Below are 20,178 nucleotides of genomic sequence, written 5' to 3' on the forward strand. Positions count from 1 at the left end.
TCAGAAACTTTCCTTGTAAGTTACCCAGTGGTTCTGTATTGTCCGTGTGTGTGAGTGACTGCGGGAGTGGGAATTTTCAACACCTGGTAATGATTTGAAAGAAATTCAGGATATGGACAGTAAGTCCAAGTCTAATCGGATTTGTGTTTTATTTATTTCAGGAGGAAGCTCGTCGGAACAGAAGGTAGGACAGGCTCTTTACTGAAACCCTGAATGGATTTGTAAAATAGTTCAGAATAGCAATTTATAACCAGCTGTTTAATATTTACAGGATTAATGACGATGTCCAGGAATTGTCAGTGACAGATGAGACCCTACCGGTTGAAAAATTCGATCACCTCTATTTGTTGAACACAGTGCTGAGAGAAACACTTGATGCTATTAATCGAGGTAAAACTTACAAAGATTAATTTCCCCTTGTTTTATGAAGCTCAATTTAGTTCCAATTTGAGGCAAAGATTGTCTGTAATACTGGGGTGAAGGGGAACTGAAGTTTATTTCACATCAACCCCACCGACTGGGAGGCATCACTGTAACATGGTCAGCTGGAGATGTCAGACCCCTGAACACACCAGCACAGGGTCACAATACAACCAATACACGGGACTGGCAGATGAACCACTGTGTTCCAATCCCAGGCAAATGCACTAACACACCAGGACATGAGTTAGGATCTACCAGAGGAACTGGGAATTAAATACTGATGATAATATTGTAGGGAATAAAAGCAGGTATCAGTGTGGTGACAGGGATTGTCAGGAAAATACACAAGTCCTTCATGTGCCCTGTGAGTGCAGACTCTGACTGACACAGGTCTTCCCCCTTCCGGATCAGCAACTCTCACTGTTGTTAGAGGCAGAAGAGGGGAGTGGTCGTGATCGGGGACTGAATCATCAGGGGAGCAGACAGGAGAATCTATTGATGTGAACGGGACACCCGAATGGTATGTTGCCTCCTGGGTGCCAGGGTCAGGGATGTCTCGAATCGTGTCCGCAGCATTTTAGAGAGGGAGGGAAAAGAGCCAGATATCTTGGTAAATTTGTGACAATGACATTGGAAGTAAAAGCAAAGAGGTCCTGAAAATAGAATTTGGAGAGCTTGGTAGAAAGCTCAGAAGCAGCACCCCCAGGGTTGTAATTTCTGGATTGCTGCCTGTGCCACGTGCTGGTGAGGGTAGAAACAGGATAATTTGGCAGATAAACATGGCTGAGAAGATGGTGCTGGGGACAGGGATTCAGGTTCTTGGATCATTGGGATCTGTTCTGGTGGAGGAATGACCTGCTCAAAAGGGACCCGAGGGAGAACAATATTCTCACAGAGAGGTTTGATAGAGCTGTTGGGGAGGGTCTGAACTAATTTGGTGGGGGGGGGGGGGTGCACGGGAACTGGAGTGAAGGGATAGGACTGATGGTAAAATGCAATGATAGCATGCAGTCAGACTGTCAGATAGGGCGGACAGATGCGAAGAGAAAATTCCAGCCGGCAGGGTTAGTATCAGAACATTGGGGATGCAGAATTAAAAAGGGTAGCAGATACAGTACACAAAGTGTTATATCTCAATGCATGGAGTATGAGAAATAAGGTGGATGATCTTGTTGCACTATTACCGATTGTCAGGTATGATGTTGTGGCCATCACGGAATCGTGGCTGAAGGATGGTTGTAGTTGGGAGTTGAATGTTCAAGGTTTCACAATGTATCGGTGTTATAGGAAGGTCGGGTGAGGGGGGTAGCGTGGCTCTGTTGGTAAATCGGCAGCAAGATGCGACATAGGATTGGAAGATGTTGAATCTTGTGGGTTGAGGTAAGGAACTGCAAAAGTAAAAATGACACTGACAGCAGTCTTATACAGGCCTCCCAAGAGTCAGTGGGTTGAGGCCCACAGATTACAACTGGAAATAGAAAAGGCTGATGAAAAGGACAATGTTATGATAATCATGGGAGATTTCAACATGTTGGTCAATTGGGAAAATCAGGTTGGTAAAGGATCTCAAGTGAGTGAGTTTGTCGAATGCAATGTGATGGCTTTCTAGAGCAGTTTGTCGTTGAGCCTACTCGGGGAACAGCTCTACTGGATTGGGTGTTATGTATTGAACCAGAGGTGAGTAGTTAAAAGAACCCTTAGGAGGCAGTGCTCACAACATGACTGAGTTGAACTTGAAATCTGATAAGGAGAAAGTGAAGTCTGACATTGTAGTATTTCAGAGAAGTAAAAGAAATTACAGTGGTCTGAGAGAGGAGTTGGCCAAAGCAAATTGGAAGGAGATGCTGGCAGGGATCAGAGCAGAGCAGAAATGGTGTCAGTTTCTGGGAAAATGAGGAAGGTGAAGGATAGATGTACTCCAAAAATAAATAAATACTAAAATGGCAAAATAGTAAAACCGTGGCTGACAAGGGAAGACAAGTTAATGCAAAGGCAAAAGAGAGGGGATACAACTAAACAAAAATTAGTAGGAAGACAGAGGATTGGGAAGCTTTTAAATATCTACAGAGAGAAACTAAAAGGATGATTGGGCGGGAAAAAATAAACAAGAAATTGATTTGAATTGAATTGACTTTATTACTTACATCCTTCATATACATGAGGATTAAAAATCTTTACGTTACGTCTCCATGTAAATGTGCAATGTGCAATTTATAGTAATTTATGATGAATTATATGTATAACATGCTGGTCAATATAACATAGAAATACAGATGTGTCAGCATGAGTTAATCAGTCAGATGGCCTGGTTGAAGAAGCTGTCCCGGAGCCTGTTGCTCCTGGCTTTTATGCTGCGGTACTGTATCCCGGATGGTAGCAACTGGTACAGTTTGTGGTTGGGGTGACTCTGGTCTCCAATGATCCTTCAGGCCCTTTTTACACACCTGTCATTGTAAAGCAAGTTAGCAAACAATATTAAATTGTTTTTCAAGTATTGTAAAAAAATAAAACAGAGATGAAAGTGGATATCGGACTGGTAGAAAATGAGGCTGGATAAATAATAACGCGGGATAAAGAGGTGCAGATAAACCAAATATTTTGCACCAGTCTTCACCGTGGAAGACACTAGCACTGTGCCCGGTGTTGAAGAGTGCGAGGAAAGAGAAGTGAGTGCAGTTACTGTTACAAAGGAGAAGGTGGAGGACACTCGCACTGTGCCCGGTGTTGAAGAGTGCGAGGGAAGAGAAGTGAGTGCAGTTACTGTTACAAAGGAGAAGGTGGAGGACACTCGCACTGTGCCCGGTGTTGAAGAGTGCGAGGAAAGAGAAGTGAGTGCAGTTACTGTTACAAAGGAGAAGGTGGAGGACACTCGCACTGTGCCCAGTGTTGAAGAGTGCGAGGGAAGAGAAGTGAGTGCAGTTACTGTTACAAAGGAGAAGGTGGAGGACACTCGCACTGTGCCCGGTGTTGAAGAGTGCGAGGGAAGAGAAGTGAGTGCAGTTACTGTTACAAAGGAGAAGGTGCTCAGTGGCTGGAGTTTATGCGAGAAGTGAGGAATGTGCAAGACAGATATATTCCAAAAAAGAAGAAATTTTCGAATGGAAAAAGGATGCGACCGTGGCTGACAAGAGAAGTCAAAGCCAAAGTAAAAGCAAAGGAGAGGGCATTCAAGGAAGCAAAATTTTCTGGGAAGACAGAGGATTGGGAAGTTTTTAAAAGCTTACAAAAGGAAACTAAGAAGGCCATTAAGAGTGAAAAGATGAACTATGAAAGGAAGCTAGCAAATAATATCAAAGAAGATACTAAAAGCTTTTTCAAGTATATAAAGAGTAAAAAATAGGTGAGAGTGGATATAGGACCAATAGAAAATGATGCTGGAGAAATTGTAATGGGAGATAAGGAGATGGCTGAGGAACTGAACGAGTATTTTCATCAGCCCTCACTGAGGAAGATATCAGCAGTATTCCGGACACTCAAGGGTGTCAGGGAAGAGAAGTGTGCGCAGTCTCAATTACGACAGAGAAAGTACTCAGGAAGCTGAATAGTCTAAGGGTGGATAAATCTCCAGGTCCAAATGGAATGCAACCTTGTGTTTTGAAGGAGGTAGCTGTGGAGATCGCGGAGCAATGATCTTTCAAAAGTCAATAGATTCTGGCATGGTTCCGGAGGAGTGGAAGATTGTAAATGCCACTCTGGTATTTAAGAAGGGGGCAAGGAAGCAAAAAGTGCTTTATGGACCTGTTAGCTTGAGAAATGGTTGGGAAGTTTCTGGAGTCAATTGTCAAGGATGAGGTTACGGAGTATCTGGAGGCATATGACAAGATAGGACAAACTCAGCATGGTTTCCTTAAAGGAAAATCCTGCCTGACAAACCCATTGAAATTTCTTGAGGAGATTACAAGTAGGCTGGACAAGGGAGATGCAGTGGATGTTGTGTATTTGGATTTTCAGAAGGCCTTTGACAAGGTGCCGCACATGAGGCCGCTAAACAAGATAAGAGCCCATGGAATTACAGGAAAGTTAAATATGTGGACAGAGCGTTGGCTGATTGGGAGGAAACACAGAGAGGGAATAAAGGGATCCCATTCTGGTTGGATGCCAGTTAACAGTGGTGTTCCACAGGGGTCCGTGTTGGGGCCACTTCTTTTTACGTTGTATATCAACGATTTGGATTATGGAATAGATGGCTTTGTGGCTAAGTTTGCTGATGATACAAAGATAGGTGGAGTGGAGGGTAGTGCTGAGGAAACAGAGAGTCTGTAGAGAGACTTGGATTGATTAGGAGAATGGTCAAAGAAGTGGCAAATGAAATACAATGTTGAAAAGTGTATGGTCATGCACGTTGGTAGAAGAAATAAATGGGCAGACTATTATTTAAATGGAGAGAGAATTCAAAGTTCTGAGATGCAATGGGACTTGGCAGTGCTCGTGCAGGTTGAGTCGGTGGCGAAGAAGGTGAATGCAATGTTGACATTCATTTCTAGAGGAATAGAGTATAGGAGCAAGGAAGTGATGCTGAGGCTCTATAAGGAACTGGTAAGACCTCACTTGGAATACTGTGTGCAGTTTTGGGCTCCTTATTTAAGAAAGGATGTTCTGACATTGGAGAGGGTTCAGAGAAGATTCGCTAGAATGATTCCGGGAATGAGAGGGTTAACATATGAGGAACATTTGACCGCTCTTGGACTGTACTCCGTGGAGTTTAGAAGAATGAGGGTAACCTCACAGAAACATTTCGAATGTTAAAAGGCATGGACAGAGTGGATGTGGCAAAGTTGTTTCCTATGGTGGGGGAGTCTAGTACGAGAGAGCATGAATTAAGGATTGAAGGGCGCCCATTCAGAACGGAGATGCGAAGAAATTTTTTTAGCCAGAGGGTGGTGAATCTGTGAATTTCTTGCGGCAATGGAAGCCAAGTCATTGGGTGTATTTAAGACAGAGATTGATAGGTACGTGAGTAGCCAGGGCATCAAAGGTCATGGTGAGAAGGTGGGGGAGTGGGACTAAATTTGAGAATGGATCAGCTCATGATAAAATGGTGAGCAGATTCGAAGGGCCGAATGGCCGGCTTCTGCTGCTTTGTCTTATGGTCTTATTTGAAAGCACCAGTATACGTAATAAGGATCTTGTAGCACAGGTAGAGTTTGGCAGGTACAAACTTAGGCAGCTACGAATTTGGTCGAAGGAATAAAGACATAGACAATTCTGTAAACAGGGCGAAAATTCAAAAATCAGAGGTGCAAAGGGACATGGGTGTCCTTGTGCAGGATTCCCTGGAGGTTAACTTGCAGTTTGTGTCAGTGGTAAGATTGGCAAACTCAATGTTTGCTTTCATTTCGAGAGGATTAGAGTACAAGAGCAAGGATGTAATTCTGAGGTTTTAATAAGGCATTGGTCAGACCACACTTGGAGTATTGTGAGCAGTTTTGATCCCTTCTATTGGAAAACATGTGCTGGCATTGGAGGGGGTGCTGAAGATTCACAAGAATGATTCCGGGAATGAAAGAGTTAACATGTGAGGAGTGTTTGTTGGTTCCGGGCCTGTACTCACGCGAGTTTAGAAGAATGGTTGATTTATTATCCCTCTCAACCCTATTCTCCCGCTTCCTCTCCATAACTTTTGAGACACTGACTAATCAAAAAGTTTACTTATTAAATTCTGCTTTAAAAATCAAACAGGAGAAAATCTGCAGATGCTGGTAATCCAAGGTATACAGGTCCTGATGAAGGGTCTCGCCAGATCTCTCTGACTCATGTCTGGAGAGAGTTGATGTTGGGAGGATGTGGGTGGGTCGAGAACGGTAAGCACAGCCTCCGACTATAGGGATGTCCATTTACGACAGAGATGACGAGGAATTCCTTTATCCACAGGATAGTGAATCTGCCACAGGCAACTGTGGATGCCAAATAATTGAGTATATTTAAAGCAGAGTAACACACACAAATTGTTGGGGGAACAGCAGGCCGGGAAGTTTCTATGGAAAAGAATAAACAGTCCACGGTTTAGACTGAAACACTTCATCAGGACCTGTGTTGCTTAAGGGTTCCTGCAAATTCATCCCCTGTACTAATGAGGGGCTGCGAGGGATGGGGTTCTGGGAAAGGGGACAAAGCCATCCTCATCTCCCATCTTTGCCCCCTCCAGCTTCACATTACGTGTACACACACAGTTCACCCACGGGCTTTGCACCCCTCCCCCTCCTGGTTCAATCTGCCTTTCATCTCTCCCCTACTGGTTCCCATTATCACCTCCTTTACTGACTCAAACCATCACACTCCCCCACTTCACACTCACAAATGAATGTGAACATTGTATAACGGGCCTGTTCCTGTGCTGTACTGCTCTATGTTCTCTGTTCCCAGTTTCGAAGAATGAGAGGCGATTTCATGGAAACACAAAATTCTTTCAGGGGGCAACAGGCAGGAGTGAGGGAGGATGTTTCCCCTGTCCAGCGGAAAACCCTTGTGGAGACATCTGCTTTTGTCGAATCAAAGGTTCGTGTTGGCCACCTGATCCTCCGATCCCCGGGGCCCCACTGCCCGATCCCCGGGACCGTGCTGCCCGAGTCTTCCCCCGATCCCCGGGGCCGCGCTGCCCGAGTCTCCCCCCGCTCCCCGATCCCCGGGGCCGCGCTGTCCGAGTCTCCCCCCGATCCCCGGGGCCGCGCGGACCGAGTCTCCCCCCCGATCCCCGGGGCCGCGCTGCCCGAGTCACCCCCCCCCCCCCGATCCCCGGGGACGCGCTGCCCGAGTCTCCCCCCCCCCCCGATCCCCGGGGCCGCGCTGCCCGAGTCCCCCCCGATCCCCCGGGCCGCGCTGCCCGAGTCTCCCCCCCGATCCCCGGGGCCGCGCTGTCCGAGTCTCCCCCCCCCCGATCCCTGGGGCCGCGCTGTCCGAGTCTCCCCCCCGATCCCCGGGGCCGCGCAGCCCGAGTCTCCCCCCGATCCCCGGGGCCACGCTGCCCGAGTCTCCCCCTCGATACCCGGGGCCGCGCTGCCCGAGTCTCCCCCCGATCCCCGGGGCCGCGCTGTCCGAGTCTCCCCCACCCCCCGATCACTGGGGCCGCGCTGTCCGAGTCTCCCCCCCGATCCCCGGGGCCGCGCAGCCCGAGTCTCCCCCCCGATCCCCGGGGCCGCGCTGCCCGAGTCTCCCCCTCGATACCCGGGGCCGCGCTGCCCGAGTCTCCCCCGGATCCCCGGGGCCGCGCTGTCCGAGTCTCCCCCCCCCCCCCGATCCCTGGGGCCGCGCTGTCCGAGTCTCCCCCCCGATCCCCGGGGCCGCGCAGTCCGAGTCTCCCCCCCGATCCCCGGGGCCGCGCAGCCCGAGTCTCCCCCCGATCCACGGGGCCGCGCTACCCGAGTCTCCCCCAGATCCACGGGGCCCCGCTGCCCGAGTCTCCCCCCGATCCCCGGGGCCACGCTGCCCGAGTCTCCCCCCGATCCCCGGGGCCGCGCTGTCCGAGTCTCCCCCCGATCCCCGGGGCCGCGCTGTCCGAGTCTCCCCCCGATCCCCGGGGACTCTCTAATTCTCTGCTTCTCCCCCCAGTCTCTGTCACCCTGGATGTGGAAACGGCGAGTCCGGGTCTCGAGGTGTCTGAGGATCGGAAGAGTGTGAGATGTACCGAGACCTGGAGGAATCTCCCTGACACCGGGAAGAGATTCACAAACCGGCCTTGTGTGCTGGGATCGGAGGGATTCACATCGGGGAGACATTACTGGGAGGTGGAGGTGACGGGGAATCGGGACTGGTGGCTGGGAGTCGCCGCAGAGTCTGTGGAGAGGAAGGGATGGGTCAGACTGAGTCCGGAGACCGGATTCTGGGTCATCGGGCGGCATGGTGACGTGTTACATCGGGATTATGACGTGTCCCGTGGTCCCACCTCCCCCGAGTCCCGTCTCGCTGCCGGTCCCATTCCCGGGAGGGTGGGAGTTTATCTCAGTTACGAGTCCGGGACAGTTTCATTTTACAACGCGGAGACCAAGTCCCATCTCCACACCTTCACTGGGAATAAATTCACGGGGAAACTTTATCCTCTCTTCGCGACCTGGGATGTAAACCAGTGGCTGAGAATCTGCTCCGGTTCCTCTCCGGATCTGTAAACGGGTCGGGTCCCGGGACCGGCATCAGGAGGAAAGTCCCTGTAAATATAAATGTGCGGAGAGTGCAGCTAAATACGTGGCTAAGGAGATGGTGCAGGAGGGAGGGCTTCATGTTTCTGGACAATTGGGCTTTGTTCCCGGGAAGGTGGGGCCTGTTTCGAAGGGACGGTTTGCCCCTGAACTGGAGAGGGACTAACATCCTTGAGGGTAGATTTGCAAGTGCTGCTCGGGGGGGAGTTGGTTAAACTAGATTTGCAGAGGGAGGGGAACAAGAGTGTTAGAGCAGATAGTGAGGTGGAGGAGGATAAAGGTCATACGAGGACTGCATGTACAGACAGAAATCAAAGGTTTGTACATTAGGTTGTAAATTAATTTTCAGAGCTTTAGAAATTGTAGAAAATAAAGATTTTCAAAAAGATTTTGATGAAGAACATGACCAGAACATATTTGAAAAAGTGGCTACATCAGTTTTATACCTATCGCAATAATTGTCTATGTCAGGAAATATTTTGGATAGTCTCTCCTTTGTTAAATAGTAACAGTGACCAATTTTAAATTGAATTAAACACTGATTGGCACATATTAAAGAAGAATTGACCATCTTCATTAACAAAGGTCATATTAAGTTCTCTCTCCCAATGTTGTTTAATTTTTAGTGATTAAGGGGATCTGTATTTTTGCATTTATTTATTTTTATTTTCATTTATTTTGTGATGGTCGATTGAAGACTTTTTTAGAGTTAATTAGCAAATATTCTCTCTCTCATACACACATACTGCAATATCTTCAGGTCAGACATTTTTACAAAAATAATTATCTAAGTTTCCATATATGCAAGAATCTGATTTGTTGGATACTATTTTGAATATGAATCTTTTAGTAAGAGGTTACATTGGTAGAATTTATAATTTATTTTTAATACATTAATACAAAAAGATAACCTCTGACCTAAGGTTTATACGTGATAGAATTATTTGTTGTTTCAGACGTGATAGAGGGGGAGGGATGAAAGGGGGTGGAGTGGCATTACTAGTCAGGGAAAATATCACAGCTGTGCGTAGACAGGACAGCCCGGAGGGCTTGTCTACAGAGGCCATATGGGTGTAGCTGAGGAACAGGAAAGGTATGACCACACTAATAGGGGTGTATTATAGACCACCCAATAGTCAGAGAGAATTGGAGGAGCAAATCTGTATAAAGATAGTAGACCGATGTAAGAAACAGGAAGTTGTAATAGTAGGGGATTTTAACTTTTCACATATTGACTGGGACTCCCAAACGGTAAAAGATTCATATTCAAAATAGTATCCAAAAAAATTAAAATCACTAAAAATTAAAAGGGCTAGATGGCTTGGAGTTTGTGAAATGTTTTCAGGAAAGTTTTCTGAATCAATATATAGAGGTACCTACGAGAGAGGATGCAATACTTGATCTCCTATTAGGAAACCAGACAGTCAGGTGACAGAAGTATGTGTGGGCGAACATTTTGGGTCCAGTGACCATAATGTCATTAGCTTCAAGTTAATTATGGATAAGGATAGGTCTGGTCCTCGAGTTGAGGTTCTAAATTGGAGAAGGGTCAATTTTGTGGAAATGAAAAAGGATCTAGGAAGAGTGGATTGGGATAATTTTTTTTCTGGCGTGGATGTGTTCAGTAAGTGGAAGGCCTTCAAAGGCGAAATTTTGAGAGTACGGAGTTTGCATGTTCCTGTCAGGATTAAAGGCAAAGTTAACAGGCATAGGGAACCTTGGTTTTCAAGGGATATTGGTGATCTGGTTAAGAAAAAGAGAGAGGTGTATAGCAGGTAGAGGCAACAAAGAGCAAATGAGTTACTTGAAGAGTATAGAAAATGTAAGAAAATACTAAAGAAGGAAATCAGGGAGGCAAAAAGACAAGAGGTGGCTTTGGCAGATAATGTGAAGGTAAACCCGAAGGGTTTCTACAAGTATATTAAGCGTAAAAGGATAGTAAGGGACAAAATTGGTCCCCTAGAAGATCAGAGTGATCGTCTATGTGTGGAGCCTCACGAGATGGGGGAGATCTTAAACAGTTTTTTTTTTTGCATCAGTATTTACTCAGGAAACTGGCATAGTGTATATGGAAGGAAGGGAAACAAGCAGTAGTGTCACGGAACATTTGTAGATTAAAGAGGAGGAGGTGCTTGCTGCCTTACATCGAATAAAGGTAGATAAATCCCCCGGGCCTGACTTGATATTTCCTCGGACCTTGAGAGAGACTAGAGTAGAAATTGCAGGGGCCCTGACAGAAATATTTACAATGTCTTCAGCCACGGGTGCAGTGCCAGAGGATTGGAGGGTAGCTCATGTTGTTCCGTTGTTTAAAAAAGGCTCCAATAGTAAACCAGGTAACTACAGGCCGGTGATCCTGACATCAGTAGTAGGTCAGTTATTGGAAGGTGTTCTGAGAGATCGGATATACAAGTATTTGGACAGCCAAGGGCTGATAGTCAGTATGGCTTTGTGCGTGGTAGATCGTGTTTAACAAATCTTGTAGAATTTTTCGAAGAGGTTACCAAGAAAGTAGATGAAGGAAAGGCTGTGGATGTTGTCTGCATGAACTTTAGTAAGGCCTTTGACAAGGTCCCACATGGAAGGTTAGTTCAGAAGGTTCAGACACGAGGTGTCCATGGAGAGGTTGTAAACTGGATTCGGAATTGGCTGTGTGGGAGAAGACAGAGAGTGGTAGTGGATGATTGCTTCTCAGACTGGAGGCCTGTGACTAGCGGTGTGCCTCAGGGATCTGTGCTGGGACCATGGTTGTTTGTTGTCTATATCAATGATATAGATGTGGTCAATTGGATCAGCAATTTTGCTGATGACACCAAGATTGGAGGCGTTGTGGACAGCGAGGAAGGCTTTCAAAGCTTGCAGAGGGATCTGGACCAACTGGAAAAATGGGCCAGAAAATGACAGATGGAATTTAATGCAGACAAGTGTGAGGTGTTGCATTTTGGAAGGACAGACCAAGGTGGGACATACACAGTAAATGGTAGGGCACTGAGGAGTGCGGAGAAACAAAGGGATCTGGGAGTTCAGGTACATAATTCCCTGAAAGTGGCGTCACAGGGAGACAGGGTTGTAAAGAAGGCCTTTGGCACCTTGGCATTCATAAATCAAAGTACTGAGTACAGGAGTTGGGATGTTATGCTGAGGTTGTATCAGGCATTGGTGAAGACAAATTTGGAGTATTATCTGCAGTTCTGGTCACCTAACTATAGGAAGGATATCAGTAAGATTGAAAGAGTGCAGAGATGATTTACTAGGATGTTGCCAGGTCTTCAGGAGTTGAGTTACAGGGAAAGATTGAACAGGTTAGGACTTTATTCCTTGGAGCATAGAAGACTGAGGGGGGATTTGATAGAGGTTTACAAAATTATGAGGGGTATAGACAGTAAATGTGAGTAGGTTCTTTCCACTTAGATTAGGAAATATAAAAATGGGAGGGCATTGCTTCAGGGTGAAAGCGGAAAGGTTTAGGGAGAACATGAGGAGGATCTTCTTCACTCAGAAAGTATTGGGAGTGTGGAACGAGCTGCCATCTGACGTGGTAAATGCGGGCTCACTCTTAAGTTTTAAGAATAAATTGGATAGATACCTGGATGGGAGAGGTCTGGAGGGTTACGGACTGGGTGCAGGTCAATGGGACGAGCGGATAAAGTTTCCGCACAGACTAGAAGCGCCAAATGGCCTGTTTTCTGTGCTGTAGTGTTCTATGGTTCTATGGAGTGAAATAAACACGAGATGAGAATTATCGATCGATTAATTTTAACTCGTTCACCGCATCCGTCAACCGAACAGAAACACCGGGGATTCAGCAGCAGCTGCGGGCGGCGGGTCCTGAGCTCCCTCGGTTCCTAAAGTCCACCCGTAATGAGACGGGTTAAATGGGACAAGTGGGGGCGGTGCTGACCGGAAAAGACAGTGAAGATTGTTCATTAAGTTCATCTGCCATTTCTTTGTCCCCCATTACTACTTCACCAGCATCATTTTCCAGTGGTCCAGTATCAACTCTCATCTCCCTTTCACTCTTCATGTAACTGAAAACTAAACTTTTAGTATCCTGATTTATATTATTGGCCAGTTTGCCCTCATATTTCGTCTTTAACATTCTTATGGTTTTTCTCGTTGCCTTTTGTTGGATTTTAAGAGCATCCCAATAATCCAACATCCCACTCACCTTTGCTACCCTGTATGTCATAATGTGCAGACATATAAATCAAACTTTATATATGAAATACCGTTTGACAAGTTTCCAACAGTCAATCTGACCTACTGTCAGAATGACCTGTTTAAGACTCATCAAAACCGAAATGTATTCTGAGCAAATTATAAGGACCAATTTCCTCCACCCACTGTAAGCCTAAACTGTTGGCAAAGAATTCTGCTTTATGCTGATAAATGGCTATAAGTCATTTCTTTACCATTACCTGCAATTCAGGCACACAAAAACAGCCACACCAACATCCCCAGTAAACTTATCTTTTGATTCATCTGTAAAAATGGTTACTGTATGATAATAACTTTCATTAATATACTGATGAACCAACAGACTCTCAGGCAGAACCGAAACCGATCGTGTAACCTAAAATCAACTGAAGTCATTGGAAAAAACAAGGTGGGGTTACGGAGAAAGCTACAGTGGGACGTATTGTATCATCAAATACACCCATATTCCCAGCGTGGTAAGAACCCAGCCACCCAAAACAAAAAACACTCTTCTTGTGATGTCCCCAACCGTCCTCCAGCACACCTTTAACAGGATGATCATTTCCTTGCCCCCGCAAATTAATCCAGTATGTTGACATCAACTTGAACCTCTGTTACTTTGAGGGCAATTGTCCCATTGCAATCAGTAAAGCCAAAACAGGAGACGACATCACTGCACCAGAACACAATCTTAAAGTCTGTAATTGTATCACATACAAACATTTTTAATTTGAAGATGAAGCTGATCCATAAGCCACACAGACATAATCAAGAACAGATCAAATTAAACAAATATAATTGGTCAACAAAGATTTTCATGTTGCACCCAAGTATACCCACATAGATGCCTGAGGAGATTTAAAGCTACTTTACATTTATCAATTATTTTGCTGATAGGTGCTTCCATGTCAGCTTATTATCCATCCACATTCTGAGAAATCTTGCCACTGACACTTCCTCAAGACATTAATCATATAATTTACAATCAACTGCAAGTCGATTAATGCTGTTTGTAAACCACGTAATGTGTTTTAACGACTGAAAGCTTAAAATCCTCATCAATCTGCCCACTGTTTGACCTATTAATTGTAAATTGCAATTAAAACCTCTAATATATAAAGCTACGTCATCTGTATATTGTGATTTACCCAGGGTATCCCATTTTCTCATCTCAGAGAAAATATCATTAATCATAATATTAAATAATGAAGGGCTACAAATACTGCCTTGTGAGATCCCATTCTCTATCTCATAGAAACACAAACGTAACATACCGACCGGTACTTGGACAGTCCATCCAAAAAAAAACTCAGAAAAATTATACAATGTCCCCCTCACTCCTAATTTAATCAAAAGTCTTTTCTTACATATCATTTCCCTTTTCAGTATCAAGAAATACTGCTATTACAACATCTTTATTTAATTGTGTTTTCCGAATATCAACTTCCAAATCTAAAACTGAATCTAATGTCATTTCACCCTTCCAAAATCCACTCTAATAATACACTTTATCACCACTCTTTCCAAAATATAACTCATGCGCTTGATTAACATACATTCCATAAGTTTACATAAATGAGACATTCACGATATAGGCCCATAACTAGAAGGATCAGATGGGGATCTGCCAGGTTTTAGAATTGATAGATAGATAGATAGATAGATAGATAGATAGATAGATAGATAGATAGATAGATAGATAGATAGATAGATAGATAGATAGATAGATAGATAGATAGATAGATAGATAGATAGATAGATAGATACTTTATTCATCCCCATGGGGAAATTCAACTTTTTTCCAATGTCGCATACACTTGTTGTAGCAAAACTAATTACATACAATACTTAACTCAGTAAAAAATATGATATGCATCTAAATCACTATCTCAAAAAGCATTAATAATAGCTTTTAAAAAGTTCTTAAGTCCTGGCGGTAGAATTGTAAAGCCTAATGGCATTGGGGAGAATTGACCTCTTCCTCCTGTCTGAGGAGCATTGCATCGATAGTAACCTGTCGCTGAAACTGCTTCTCTGTCTCTGGATGGTGCTATGTAGAGGATGTTCAGAGTTATCCATAATTGACCGTAGCCTACTCAGCGCCCTTCGCTCAGCTACCGATGTTAAACTCTCCAGTACTTTGCCCACGACAGAGCCCGCCTTCCTTACCAGCTTATTAAGACGTGAGGCGTCCCTCTTCTTAATGCTTCCTCCCCAACACGCCACCACAAAGAAGAGGGCGCTCTCCACAACTGACCTATAGAACATCTTCAGCATCTCACTACAGACATTGAATGACGCCAACCTTCTAAGGAAGTACAGTCGACTCTGTGCCTTCCTGCACAAGGCATCTGTGTTGGCAGTCCAGTCTAGCTTCTCATCTAACTGTACTCCCAGATACTTGTATGTCTTAACCTGCTCCACACATTCTCCATTAATGATCACTGGCTCCATATGAGGCCTAGATCTCCTAAAGTCCACCACCATCTCCTTGGCACTACTATGTCCATTTCCATGAGGAAAGTAGATGCCTAATTCAAACATTTAATATTTTCACAAAAGCGAATTAGAAACAATTACAATTTCAAATATCACTCTTTCCTGGGAACACCTGACCTGCATTATTAATAGACGTCTTAAATTCATACAAAGAAATCTCTCCATCAGTGATACTATCATTGCTACAGCTGACTTCCAGCACATCATTCCAGCACTGAAAAACAGATCCCTACATTGTTTAACTTCTTCACTTAAATTATCCTGATTATGAATCTCAGCAAATGACCCAGCCAGTAACACAACCTCCCCTGTTCCAGTAACAATCATTTTGCCCTCATTAATCATCACTGGAATATTATGATCCCCACAAATCCCCCCATTTTCTAAATCATATCCCAAACAATTCCAAGTTTGATATCCCTTCCAATATTATCTCTATATAACCTCCAGTAAATCACCTCCTTCCTCACCACGGCCTTTGCCCTTTTATTGTCAATAATGTAACTCGGAGACTGATGCACCATCGCATAAAAACTCACATTTCTCCCAATTTGCTTCCTGTCCCGTTACAAATCCAAATCCAAACTCATAAAGACAGGAAGGCTGACTGACGTTCACATAAACTAATCACCCTCTGAGTTCACTTTTGAGCGACAGGCGCAGCAGCCATTGACAGCAGGGGTCAGTGTTAAGTCTGAGCTACGATAGGCTGGAAGAAATCGGCCCATGATCAGCCCCTCCTCTTCCGCTCCATCGCCATGGCGGAGATAAGCGATTCGCTTCTGTCGGTGTCGCCGGCCTCGGCGCCCACAAGGACGGGTGTGATTCCCCTTCGCGCCTCGCTGGGTCTGTTTCGGTGACGTCTGTGGTGGCTGACGAAACATGCTTTGTCAGGGAGCGAGCGAGGGTCAATGACTACAACTCCCAGAAGGCCCCACTGATGACGTTGTGGTGTTGTTTCGGGGTAAGGTATAAAAGCAAAATGGAGGAAAATGTAATGCATTACGTTTTCTGTACTGTGTCCTGCCTTCAATAAAAAAATAAATTAAAAGAGAGATTCCAGCGAGAAATAGATAGAACATAGCACAATACAGCACAGTACATGCCCTTCGGCCCACAATGTTGTGCCCTTAAACTCTGCCTCCCTAAACTTAAATTCCTCCATATATATGTTTAGTAGTCTCTTAAACTTAACTAGTGTATCTGCCTCCACCACTGACTCGGGCAGTGCATTCCACGCACCAACCACTCTCTTGAGTATAAAATCTTCCTCTAATATCCCCCTTGAACTTCGCTCCCCTTACCTTAAAGCCATGTCCTCTTGTATTGAGCAGTGGTGCCCCGGGGAAGAGGCGCGACATATCAACTATACCGCTGTCATTTCTCCTCTTATCCTCCTTCTCTCCAGAGAGTAAAGCCCTAGCTCCCTTAATCTCTGATCATAATCCATACTCTAAAGCAGGCAGCATTCTAGTGAATCTCCTCTGTACCCTTTCCAATGCTTCCACATCCTTCCTATAGTGAGGTGACCAGAACTGGACAGAGTACTCCTTGTGTGGCCCAACCAGAGTTTTATAAAGCTGCAACATTACATCGCGACTCTTAAACTATTAAATACTTCGACTTATAAGTTAACAACCCATAAGCTTTCTTAACTACTCTGTCTACCTGTGAGGCAACTTTCAGGCACCTGTGGACATGTAGCCCCAGATCCCTCTGCTCCTCCACACTTCCAAGTATCCTGCCATTTACTTTGTACTCTGCCTTGGAGTTTGTCCTTCTAAAGTGTACCACCTCACACTTCTGCAGGTTGAACTCTATCTGCCACTTCTCAGCACTCTCCCGCATCCTATCAATGTCTCTCTGTATTCTTTGACAATCCTCTTCACTATCCACAACACCACCAACCTTTGTGTCTTCTGCAAACTTGCCAACCCATCCTTCTACCCCCACATCAAGGTCATTAATAAAAATTACGAAAGGTCGTGGTCCCAGAACTGATCCTTGTGGGACACCACTAGTCACAACCCTCCAATCCGAATGTACTCCCTCCAGCACAACTCTCTGCTTTCTGCAGGCAAGCCAATTCTGAATCCACCTGGTCAAACATCCCTGGATCCCATGCCTTCTGACTTTCTGAATAAGCCTACAGTGTGGAACCTTATCAAATGCATTACTAAAATCCATGTAGATCACATCCACTGCACTACCCTCATCTATATGCCTGGTCACATCCTAAAAGAACTCCATCAGGCTTGTAAGATATGATCTGTCCTTCAGAAAGCCATGCTGACTGTCACTGATCAGACCATGATTCTCTAAATGCCAATAAATCCTATCTTTGTGAATCTTTTCCAACAGCTTTCCCACCAGATATGTAAGGCTCAATGGTCTATAATTATCCGACTATCCCTGCTACCCTTTGTGAACAAGGGGACAACATTCGCCTCCCTCCAATCCTCCAGTACCATTCCCGTGGACAGTGAGGACATAATGATCCTAGCCAGAGGCTCAGCAATCTATTTCCTCGCCTCGGATGCAGAACTGGGAAGTGGCAGATGGAGTTCACCACAGATGAAGAGATTCATTTCTGCAGGTCAAATTTGAACACAATATAATATTAATGGTAAGACTCTTGGCAGTGTAGAGGGTCTGAGAGATCTTGGGGCCCATGTCCATACGACATTCAAAGCTGCTGCGCAGGTTGGCAGTGTTGTTAGGAAGGCGTCTGGTGTGATGGCCTTCATCAACCGTGGGATTGAGTTCAAGAGCTGTGAGGTGATGTTGAAGCTATATTTCTCCTAACCTGTACATAAGTAATTGTAATAAGATGATGAGAGGCTTTGACCATGTGGATAACCAGAGGCATTTTCCCAGGCTTGAAGTGACTAACACGAGGGGACGTAGTTTTAAGCTGCTTGGAAGTCGGTACTGAGGGAATGTCAGGGGTAAGTTTCTTACACAGAGAGTGGTGGGTGCATGGAATGCACTGCCTGCAGCGATGGTGGAGGTGGATACTATAGGATAATTTAAGAGACTCTTAGATAGGTACATGGAGCTTAGAAACATAGAAGGATATATGATCAGGAAATCCTAGGCAGTCTCTAGAGTGGGTTACATGGTCGGTACAACATTGTGGGCTGAAGAGCCTGTAATTTGCTGTAGATTTCTGTGTTCTGTGTCAAAGACAGGCTAAGGGATTAGTTTTAGTGGACAGGAGGACAGCATGGAAAGGTTGGGCCGAAGGGCCTGTGTTAGTGCCGTAAGGGAGGGGTTCTGTCCCAACCATCGACTCTATTCCCCTCAACAGATGCTGCCTGACTTGACAACGTTTTTGAAAAGTTACATTCAGTTCCGCTTAGCATTCTATACAAAGGATGTTTTGTGCTGGAAGAGTGCAGAGGAGATTCATCATGATTGAGGGGGCTTGTGTTCATATGTCCATAAGGCATAGGGACAGAATTAGGCCATTCAGCCCATTGAGTCAGCCACCTTTCCATCATTGCTGATCCCAGATCGCACTCAATTCCAGATATCTGACCTCCCGCCATATCCTTTGATGCCCTGACTGATCAGGAAACAATCAACTTCCGCCTTGAATATACCCACACACTCGGCCTCCACCGCAGTCTGTGGCAGAGCATTCCACAGATCCAATACTCTCTGGCTAATAAAAAAAAATAAGCTGCTTACCTCTGTTTGAAAAGGTGGCCCCTCGACTTTGTGGCTGTGCCCCACCACAGGAAATACCTTCTCCACATCCACCTTATCCAGTCCTTTCAACACTCGGTAGGTTTCAATGAGATGACCCGCATTTTTCTGAGTTCCAGTGAGCACAGGGTCAAAGCTGTGCTCACTGGTTTTAACCCCTTCATTCCCGAAATCATCCGAGTGAACCTCCTCTGGACTCTCTCCAATGACAACACATCCTGTCTGAAATGTGGGGCCCAACACTGTTGACAATACTCCAAGTGTGGCCTGACTAGTGTCTTATAAAGCCTCAGCATTATCTCGTTGCTGTTGTATTCATGGGGCGAGATTGGACTGTGTTGATCTACAGGGGGATCTTGGAATCCGAGTTCATAACTCCCAGATAGTGGTTTCATTGTCAGGCAGTTATGTTGCAGTTGTATAAATCTCTAGTTTAACCACATCTGGAGAATTGCATTCGAATGCAGGAATAAGGCGGAGGTTTTGGATGGTGAGTGGAAGAGGCTTAACAGGATGCTGCCTGGATAAAGTGAGACTGGACAATCTCGGGTAATTTTCCCCGGAGTGGCAGAGTCTGAGGGAGGTCTGACAGACGTTTACAGGAATGTGAGAGACACAGAGTGGATAGCCGGGATTTTTTCTCTAAGGAGGAAATGTCCAATGCCAGTGGGCATGCACTTCCGGAGAATGGGGGAACACATCCTCATTGGACCTTGTTGCACTATTGAAGTATTTTGTAATTTAGTGTATTTTGTATCTTTTCTCTGCATAGCTGCTGTCGAAAAAGAAAACAATTATTAAAAGACAATGACGTTAAAAACCTTACTCAGGATGTTTAAAGGAGATTTGCGTTTCAAGTTTTGTTTTTCATTCCCATAGTGGTGGGTGTCTGGAGTGAATATAGGGTGGTGGTGGAGGCAGATGTGATAGAGGCTATTAGATACCACGTGGATGTGAGGAGAATGGAGGGATGTGTCCCTTGTGTAGGAAGAAGGGATTGGTTTAGTAAGGCATGAAGTGACCAGTTCAATTGGTTCAGAACAACACAGTGAGCAGAAGGGGCCTGTTCAAGGACAAGTACAGCAAGCAGAGCAGGTAAATTGGATAAAGGGATCCCACTCAGAGAACAGACTGTGACGTCAGTGGATATATGCCGGCATCACAGTTTTCTCACCAAAGATACTTCACTTCACAAAGATAAAATGAAGTTTGTGATGTT

General features: G+C 45.2%; 1 long non-coding RNA gene across 1 annotated transcript; it reads left to right on the forward strand.

Moving 5' to 3' along the window:
* Positions 1-284: 284 nt before the first annotated feature.
* LOC140722132 (uncharacterized) lies at positions 285-8,210 on the forward strand. Its single transcript, XR_012097543.1, has 3 exons — positions 285-390; positions 6,787-6,918; positions 7,969-8,210. It is a non-coding gene; the product is annotated as an uncharacterized lncRNA (long non-coding RNA).
* Positions 8,211-20,178: the final 11,968 nt, after the last annotated feature.

The sequence above is a fragment of the Hemitrygon akajei genome, unplaced genomic scaffold (genome assembly GCF_048418815.1).
Source record: "Hemitrygon akajei unplaced genomic scaffold, sHemAka1.3 Scf000070, whole genome shotgun sequence".
In the NCBI taxonomy this organism is placed as follows: Eukaryota; Metazoa; Chordata; class Chondrichthyes; order Myliobatiformes; family Dasyatidae; genus Hemitrygon; species Hemitrygon akajei.